General features: G+C 42.1%; 1 long non-coding RNA gene across 1 annotated transcript; it reads left to right on the top strand.

Moving 5' to 3' along the window:
* The first annotated feature begins 7,753 nt into the window (after window positions 1-7,753).
* LOC106943071 (uncharacterized) lies at window positions 7,754-9,304 on the top strand. The gene is made up of 2 exons (XR_001423803.1): window positions 7,754-7,880; window positions 8,731-9,304. It is a non-coding gene; the product is annotated as an uncharacterized LOC106943071 (long non-coding RNA).
* Window positions 9,305-9,393: the final 89 nt, after the last annotated feature.

Here is a 9,393-nt window from a genome sequence, read left to right as displayed (position 1 = left end):
ATTCTTTGCGAGAGCTGGAAGGATTGTGTGGTCTCACTGATGGGCTGGACAACCAGCTCCCTCAGCTTTGAAGTTGATAAACCCTTTAAAACCATGACAAATAGTCGCCTGCAATTTTGCCAGAAGCAAAGCACAGAAATGGAAAAAGGTAGCAGGCACGAGGAATAAAAAAAATTCCTCAACCACCCAAAACTCTCCATCTTATAGCCAAGTTAACACCGAAGGGATTACTCTTGCAAGCCTTTGAGCTTACATTTGCTGTCTTCAACAGTGCAATTTTTCAGATAAAAAAAATAAATAAATAATCATGTGTCAGAGAAGCAGACAATAATGTCACAGCATGGCTACTGTGGTAGAACAATGATCAGGCAGCAATTTTGCTGAACAACCTCCATGTCAGTGGTGGACATGGCTGCATGGCACCGGTTAGGCAGCCAGGGTGAGATATCCAGTCAGTTTCCATAGTGATGTGGTTGAATAGAGCAGATTAGCAGGGGCAGTGTGCTGAGAAAGGATTGCAGACTGCTGTCAAAGCCTCCATTTAAAGAGTTCAGTGTCACAGCTCCTTTCTGTTTGGATATGCATGATGACGGACCTTTAGCTACTTCTGGCTCCACACACTTTTCCCTGACACAGACACGTTTCACACACTGAAACTGCGATCTCTTTCACTTTGGACCACATGCCAAAATAAAGCTGTTATTGCAAACGAGTTTACAGAAGACAATGAAATACACATATTCAATAATATAATATGAACCTTTTTGTTTCCCTGTGGCAACACATACTTTAACCTTTTTTACATTGTGTATTTGTATTTGCATTCACATCCGAGTTTAGAAATGTTTTTAGGAATCGTCATTTAGGCTACCTATTACCCATAATGGCCTAAAATGCTGTGTAGTTTTTTTTTTGTTTTGTTTTTTTCCCAGTAACATCTTATTAACATAATAAAAGTGAACAAGTTTCTACACAATTGATAACCGGGGTGCATTTTGTATTTATTTGTCATCAAATCGTCCCTTAATCCTGTAATTTCTAACAATTTAATGAGACTTAAATGGACAAGAACAGTGGGAGGAAATAAGCAGCTTTGGGATCAAAAGAGAGAGCAGCAAAAGAAAATAACAACACAACTAATTCTTGTAATTACCTGACTGCGCCTTTGATGAGGTGAAAATTAGTCATCTAAAAAAATTGGTTCAATTTTTCTACAACAACATAGTTTAGAAACATCCTGGAAAATAGGGATGCTTGTGTAAAACCATTATTTTCTTATTTTTTTTTAAAGAACCGTTAACTGCACTTGGAGACAGGCATCGGCCTCATTGTAACCTTGTAAGGACAGTCAGGTATGGACATACGAATGAATGTTTAATGCACTCTTAATATTGAGAAGTTTATCTTTAATTTGAGTGGAAGTAATCTTGTGGATATAAATGGTCTGTACTTGCACAGCACTTTATCAAGTCTGGAGGATTCCAAAGCACTTCGCACAACATCCAGTCATTCACACACATGCTCATGGAGGCAAGCTACAGGGCTGCAGCCAAAGCTGCCCTGAGGCAGTCTGACAGAAGGTGCCATGCACCGCCACCACCGGGGCCTCTGACCACCAGCAGGCAAGGTGGGTCTTACCCAAGAACACGAAAACAGAGACGGCCAGAGCAGCGAGCACTGATTGATGGAACTACTCAGCTTTGCAAATTTGTGATGTATTTGCAGTCATAAGGAAATCATAAATAAAATGTGCTAAAAGGCTCTGACTATTGGTGACGGCGTACTGCAGGACGGTTTGGGAAGTGGGAAGAGATCTCACCGCAGCTTAGGCTACTTACTCAGGACACATTGTTGCAGGGTTGCCGCAAAGCGTTGTCACAAAGTACAACACTAAAGAAAGTTGCTAGATTTGTCACTTGTTGATAAAAAGTCACTATAGGTGTCTGGAAAGACTCTAAATAAAACAACAAAACTGATAAGTAAGCAGCAGTGCTTCTCTAGCCCTGACCCGCTCTCCTCTTCCTCACACTTGGTCAGGCCCCTTAGTGACTCGTGGCTCCGCCCACTTTGTGGGAATTTTTCTAAATTTGTCTCTAAGTGTAAAAGAAAGCAGTTTTGTGTATAAGAAGATGGCACAAAACTCCCACCTATTTGGCTGTGTAAAGTTATTATTTCTTGAAGGTATTATTTATTTGCAATACAATTTGTGCCCCTTCTATAATTTTATGGTTGATGTCTTCAGAAGATATCAAATATTTTCATATAATTCTCATTTTTTTCATGATACCATCAGTTTTGTGGAGCACACCTGTCGCTCCAGCAACAACACACGTGATGATACTGCTGGCCCACCCCCACGCTCTAAACGCATGAATGATGTTTTCTAGCTTGCCGCTTTTACCAAATCCAGCAGGCATCGTCACAAGATGTTTGCTTTTAAAGAAACAGGAAATGTTTTATACAATTTATCGTCAGACGGCAGGAAAGGATCTTTTTATTTTTTCCAAATTGGTTTCAATTGTGTATGTACTTTCCAGGTGCTTGGCATTGTACCAAACTGTTTAATCATTTAAAGATTTTATTTTTTATAAACTAGCTTGTCAACAACAGTAAAGCATCCACACATTGCCGTATGGCGGCTGCGATATTTTTGCATGCAGCAGCATTTAATATTAAGCTGTTACTACCGGAGTAGGACAAAACATGTGGTTCTGGAATGATATGTTTAAAATTATCCTTTAGAACTTTAAAATGCATTTTGCATTTTCCACTTTCCTTTACTTCTGTGTAGCCATATAATTGCCTTTTGACCCTCAGAAGCCTTAATGTTTATCACTAATGGACTTTTGTCAAAGTTAATTGATGATTTTTGGCAGGAGAAACTCAGCAATACCAGCAGAAAGCCATGTAAGGGGTAAGAGGTGGTGGGGGGTGGGGAGTATCATGAGGGGTGAGTGAGAACATTACACTGTTGCCTAGCAACACATGTACAAAAATTTGAAATGATTTAGAGCCCCCATACCGGTTATCATGGAGGTCATATGTTTACAAAATCCACACCGTGTGCTGACTGTCACACAGAGCTGCCAACAGACAGAGTACCTCTCTGCTGATCAGTGCGCACCGACAGGCTGATGCAGATACATTCAGATGCTGCTCAATTTCACTGGATTTGTTGAAAAAAAAAAAAATCGTTTGACTTGACTTAGCGGTAAGTGCCACATACAAATTCCTAAAAGAGGGAAAATAGTGTTTTAAAGATGCGGGATTTAACTTCTTTGCATAATTAATCCCCTTGACAAAGGTAAGAAGGAAGAGAAGTGGAAGACTCCCCAAATTTGGAGGACGCTCCATTTGGTATTCCTGAAATATCTGCAGCCAGCGAGCTCTCTGAGTCTCACATCCAACAATACCTCTACATGACTAATCTGGCTGAAGCTGATTGTTATCAGCTAGAAATGTCCTCTCAGCTTCTTTAGCTTGTTTGTAAATCGAGCGTGTTTGGGACAGAGCGAAAGCGAGCCGGAGGAATAGAAAGAGAACAGAGAGGGAGAGAGAGAGAGAAAGGGAGATATAGGGGAGGAAAAAGGCGAGACAGAGTTGCTGATGCACTTTCTTCACAGAAATTTAGGTCACGGCAAACAAAACCTTACACAGACGAAAAGCAGACAAACAAAAAGCATCTTTACCTTGCACTGTTTTTTTGTCTCAAAAGTTGACATCACAGTGTGGAGATTTGCGATGTAAGTCGGCGTATTCATGCGGTATACCTCTAAAACTCTCATCGTGTGAAGGTGTGAGGTAAATTTCATCAACCATCCCTGTGTGCAGCGACTAAATTATATTTAGACTGCACAGAGAAAAACCGAGTAAGCCCTTATCTGGTTACTCTTTATTTCCCAAGTGAAAATATGCCAGTTCTCGCCCAGAACGTTAGCTGGAGATAGGCACCAGCAACCCTCCCAACCCCACTAAGGGTCAAGGGTGAACAGATAATGGATGGATGGATGGAAATATGCCAGTCTCTCCATCATCAGCCAGAGAGGTGTTAACAACCAAAGAAGAACGTATGTCAGCAATCAGAGAGAAAATAAACACATGCCAAGCAACAGAAAAATGTTTCTGACTGTAAAGTTCTGAGTGGGATCAATTCACAAGACATGTTTACATTTCATATTCATAAGGCAGACTCCTTGTCAGAGCTAAGGTTTTTTTTTGTTGTTGTTGCTATCTGTTTGCTGATTTAGGATTAGATTGATGACATTTCTCTGTTTTCTTTCCAAAACATCTTCCTACAAAGGAGTTGTGAATACTTCTTTGCAGGAATCTGCAATCTTCTCTTACCGCTCTCATTATGAGAAGGAAGAACTCATGTCAACAAAAATGAGTGATAAGCATTTTATTTCTTGTTTTTTGGGGGGTTTTTTTGTTTTTTTTTTACATCGTCAGTATTATCTTCTAATGCAAATACGGTCTTTACTTAAAACCCCAAATTCCATCGGTCATCACAATAACACGAGGGTTCGCGGTGAGGAAATAAAGCAGTATGTGTACACAAATCCAGTAGAAGGAGGAAAAACAACGGGGTGACAACATGAATAAAATATGTGGATTGCTTATGATTAACATACTAATGACTAATCATCATGCTAATTAGTTCATTTTGGGGACTAAAATTGCAGAGTGGCGCTAGAAAATATGACTCCACGAAGATGCATTTGACAAGTGAGAAATGCTCTGAGAGTTAAAGGGAGACCGATGGGCAGACAAAGCTATCGATTTAAAGCGAAGCTGTGTTTAGATTTTGTCAGCATCAGTGGAGGTAGAACCAGAAATTTGTAGCAACAGTGTTTGTGACACTTTAAAATGTCACGTTGTTTTCTTTCTTGCATTTCCTGTTTTTCTTTAGGCTACATGGCTTTGCAAAGGTAAATCATCAAAGGGTTTCTGTGATTTTTTTTTCCACAAATGAAAGCTGAGTGAGTTGCATGCATTTGCATTCAGCCCCTTTCATCGATACTTTGTAGGCGCTCCTTTTCAGCAACTGAAGCTGCATGTCTCTTTGCATAACATCTAATCAAATTGGATAGATAGCATATGCTAACATCAATCTTCAGGGCTCACCACAGGTTCACAATTGCATTTAGACCTGAACTTTAAGTTATTCTAACACATAAACATGCTGTGGTCTAAAGCCCTGAATTGCGGCTCTGGTTGTATGTTTATGGCTGTTTTCCTGCTGGTAGATGAACTCCAGCCACAGCCGCCAACAGGTTTTATTCCAGGATCGTCCATATTCAGCTCCATCCATCCTTCCATCGGCTCTGACCGCCTCCCCTGTCCCTGCTGGCAAAATGTGTCCTCACATCATGCTGCTGCCGTCACCGTGTTCCACTATGGGGATGTTATGTTCAGGAGGTTTGTAGTGTTTGTCCTCCAAGCATTTTGCTTGACCTCTGAGCATCTTCTCCCACACATTGACGATTTTCTTTCTGGGACTTCTTGTGGTTTTCATTCAACAATATTTTCTTTCTTTCTTCATTACTTTTTGGTCACTCTTCCAAAAAGACCAAACTTATGGAGTGAAAGATTCTTCCACCTGGGTTGTGGATCTCTGCTTCTCCCCGAGGGTTATCTTCGGCATCTTGGCTACTTCTTTGATTTATGCTCTTCTTGTTTGTCTTGGCAGCCATTTCAACCTTTGTCATTCTCTTGTCCTCTTTGGATGATGGAAGGAGAATCTTGGCTTCATCAGATCATCTCCAAAGCCTGGAGAAATAATTCATAACCTAATCGTGCTTTGAACTTGTTCACAGCTTCAGCGAGGTGCGTTTATTGGTCTTCATGATGCTGTTAATGTTCTCCCACAAAATCACGAAAAATATTCGTTTTTCAACAACTTTGGCCTTTTTCTAAATATTTTTTTTAAGGTATGTGTTTATGTCTTGTACAAAAAACATAAGACAAATTACCAGACGGAAACAGTTTCACCCTTTTACAAATTCTTCTCATCATCCTTACACAGATTTTACAGCCACTGGGCCTGTAAAATGGGGAACTAGCGGTTCAGTCTAAGCGGCACACTGAAAGCCATTAAAAAAAGAGGACAAGTAATTCCAGCCTAATGGAGCACATACGGCAGTCACAAGGAGCCACATGAAGGCTTCCTGCTGAAATGAAAAAAAAAAAAAACACTGAGGGTCCGCCAGTGGAAAAGTGCAGCGAGATAAATCATAAAGCTCCGGGGTTCAGGGGTCAGCTGGCTGGGTGTGCATGTCACCAGCCCCATTGGACACGCCTGCGTGCTCCATCAGCAGGTGTATAAATATGTGTCATGTTTCACACTTTCATGTCTGCAGGGACAGCAAACCAGATGGGATTTTAAATGCTGCATTTCATGTGGCAACATTTAGTGGGTTAGTTCACCCCTCATTGGTTTACCATCTGGTGCCCTCTCAGCCCCACGATAGGAGAGGAGCGTTCACACCGCACTTGTAAACGCTCCCGATGTCTCTCTGTGCCAGAGCGCATTTCCAGCAGTTTACATCGCAGTGTGCGCCGCGCCGCCTCCTACACAACTCTTAAAAAGGTGTATTTCTGCGAGAACACGTGCTTCATGTGGGACACAAAGTAAGAGCGTGGAGGCAAATGGCAAAAGCTTCAAGTAAAAAATAAAAAAAAGAGGAAAAAGAAGTTGCAAGAAAATCAAACAAGTTGACTCGCTTATTAAGCAAATCACTTACCAGAGAGTTAGATCCTCTTGTTTTCTGTCTTGTCTTCTTCTACTTTCCATATATATATATATTTTTTTTTTTACAACAAGCAAAATTTAAAAAGCAGGAAAAGGAGAAAATTCGGCGCATTCCTCTCGGCGCTGTTTCCATCTTTTGCATTTTCTTTACTTTTTAAAAAGAATAATTGCCAGAGTTTATGCTCTTCCAGTTTATCCTACTCATATCATCCCAGCACTCGTGAAGGCGTCGGGTTTACAGGCTGAGTTAGACAGCCAGTCACTGTTCCCTCCCTTTCTTTTATTGACGGGCTCCCTTTATCTCAATTTGCCAAGAATTGCCAGACAGCCGCCGACTGGCCTCAGCCTCCAAAATGCACTACGCGTTTGGACACGACGGGGCTGCGTTATATTTACCCCTCATATGTTGCCATTTTGCACCTCGGCCATATTCTAATACTGGTGGGGGGTGGGGGGAGGAAGAGGATGAGAGGAGGATTCGGGGGGGTGGGGGGGGGCTCACATTTCGAACTGCTTGGTGTCAATGCACACAATAAATAAATAAATAAACATAAAAATGTTTCATTTGAATATTTTGTAACATTCTTAAAACTTTCCAGCGTTTTTGAAAATGTACTTCCAAAAAAAAAAAGAAAAAAGAAAAAAAGAAAATAATCCAAACTTGAACGGAGTGAAACCAAAATAATGTGATCTCGGCTCAGCCTATAGATGAGAATGAGGATGAGGAGGGGAGGTAAGGGGGGCGGAGAGGGGGGCGACTTTGAGATGACATTGAGGCTGTGTAGATGGGAGTTGAGTCTCTGGTTGTTGATGTTAGACAGTCGCACAAGGCGAAGCGGCTGCTGCCCGTGTTAATTCAACCTCCTCCTCTCTCTTTCTGTCTTCTCCTCCTCCTCCTCCTTCTTCATCCTTCTGGTCTTCAGCACTGCTCCCCGCTGGACAGCTCCCGCTTGGACCCCACGAACGCCGCATGGTACCCTTTAATGTCTTTTAATGGAAGTAAAATCTATTTATGTTTCAAGACACACCGGGAGTTTACAACTTGACCCGCGGGAGGAATCTTCGGATCCCTCGTTTGGAGATTTGTGGCAGTCAGCGGAGGCTCGGCGGTGCGGATCCCAGATTCACTGTGAGTAAAAAAAAAAAAAAAAAAAAAATGTGTTAAATATTTGCTGTCTATATCTGTGGGAACCGGTTAATACGCGGCTCGGCTATTTGTCCCCTCCGACAGCAGTCGGATTGACTGGATTGAGACTGAGGCTGCTGCTCTGCTGCTGAAGGGGGGGATCAAGTAAATATTTGCACACTTATCTCAAATCAACAGTCGAACATGCGGAGCTGATTTCTGTCTGCTTGGTGTTTGCAGATGCAAAGCGTCGCATTCTGGTGCGCAGAGTTCCCAATTAACATGGCAGAATGTGTGCAGCCTGATGCGTAAAGCTTTTACGCATTTGGACATCCCTTTTTTTTCCCGTCTCCACGGTGCGTTTTGTTTTCCAGCGTGTTAGAGACGTCCATCTGTCCACGCTTACTTTCAGCTATCCACAAAAATAACTGACAGGAGAATCTGTAGGTGTTAATTGGTGGACCTCGTTGAGTTTAATTTTCATAGGCTGGACACTACATTGCTACGGTGCGTCCTGCGTGTTTTGGAACACTTTGCACTTCTCCTTAGTTTGGCACATTTAAATTCGGAATTTGTTTAGACAACCATGTCTGTTGCTTTGTTTGTTTGGCTGTTAAATTATGTGCAAGCTGATTTGTGTGGAGGCAAGGCAGCATGGCTCTGCCATCAGTGATTTGACATGAATGAAAAAAAAAAAATAATAATGTTCTGGTGCCAAAATATCAGAGAATGAATCAGTCTGCACTTTAAAATGCGTCTTTGGAGTTGAAAAGTAAATGATTTGTTTAAACTGCTGCTGTTGATTCAGAGGAAATGAGTGTGGTACATTCTGTGTCCATCTTTGTTGAAACAGGTAACCATTTTTCCTGCACCCTCAAACAACCAATCACTCTATCCACGATCTTAGGTTGACAACGACTGACCAGTCGTGTTCGCACAGGCTCCATCTCCAGACATTTGGTCCGAAGGTTTAGTTGTAGAACAAAAGAGTGGGGGGGCGGGGGGTAAAAAAAAACCGCGAAGCTGCTGTCTACGTGGACCGGTGCTGAAGCCTCCCGTCCGACTGCCAGGACCTTTGCCAAATCCAGAGACATGGCGACGAACGGCACCAAAGCGGATGGACAGGTCACAGAACTGAACGAGGTGGCCGCCAACAACGACAAGCCCAAGTCCCTGGACGTGAAGACCGACAAGAAGCAGAAAGACGTCCCCGCCAGAGAAACATGGGGAGGAAAATTTGATTTCCTCCTGTCTTGTGTGGGTTATGCAATTGGACTGGGGAACGTGTGGAGATTTCCCTATCTCTGCGGGAAAAACGGCGGAGGTAAATACTTCTTTCACTGTTCATGTATGCACACACTGAGTGAGCCATTCAGATCAACGATGCACATGATGGAGCTTATAATTTAGCGACTCCAGAACAAAAAAAAAAAAAAAAAAAAAAAAAAAGCTTTCCCTATGGGTGAACCCCGGGGAGGCCCATTAAAAACTAATTTTGGCTGCTTTGAATTATAAC

This window comes from Poecilia latipinna, unplaced genomic scaffold (assembly GCF_001443285.1).
Source record: "Poecilia latipinna isolate Pla-1442-1.1 unplaced genomic scaffold, P_latipinna-1.0 Scaffold4848, whole genome shotgun sequence".
Lineage (NCBI taxonomy): Eukaryota > Metazoa > Chordata > Actinopteri > Cyprinodontiformes > Poeciliidae > Poecilia > Poecilia latipinna.
The sequence above is the reverse complement of the archived record's forward strand: the minus strand, read 5'-3'. Positions and strand labels throughout refer to the sequence as shown.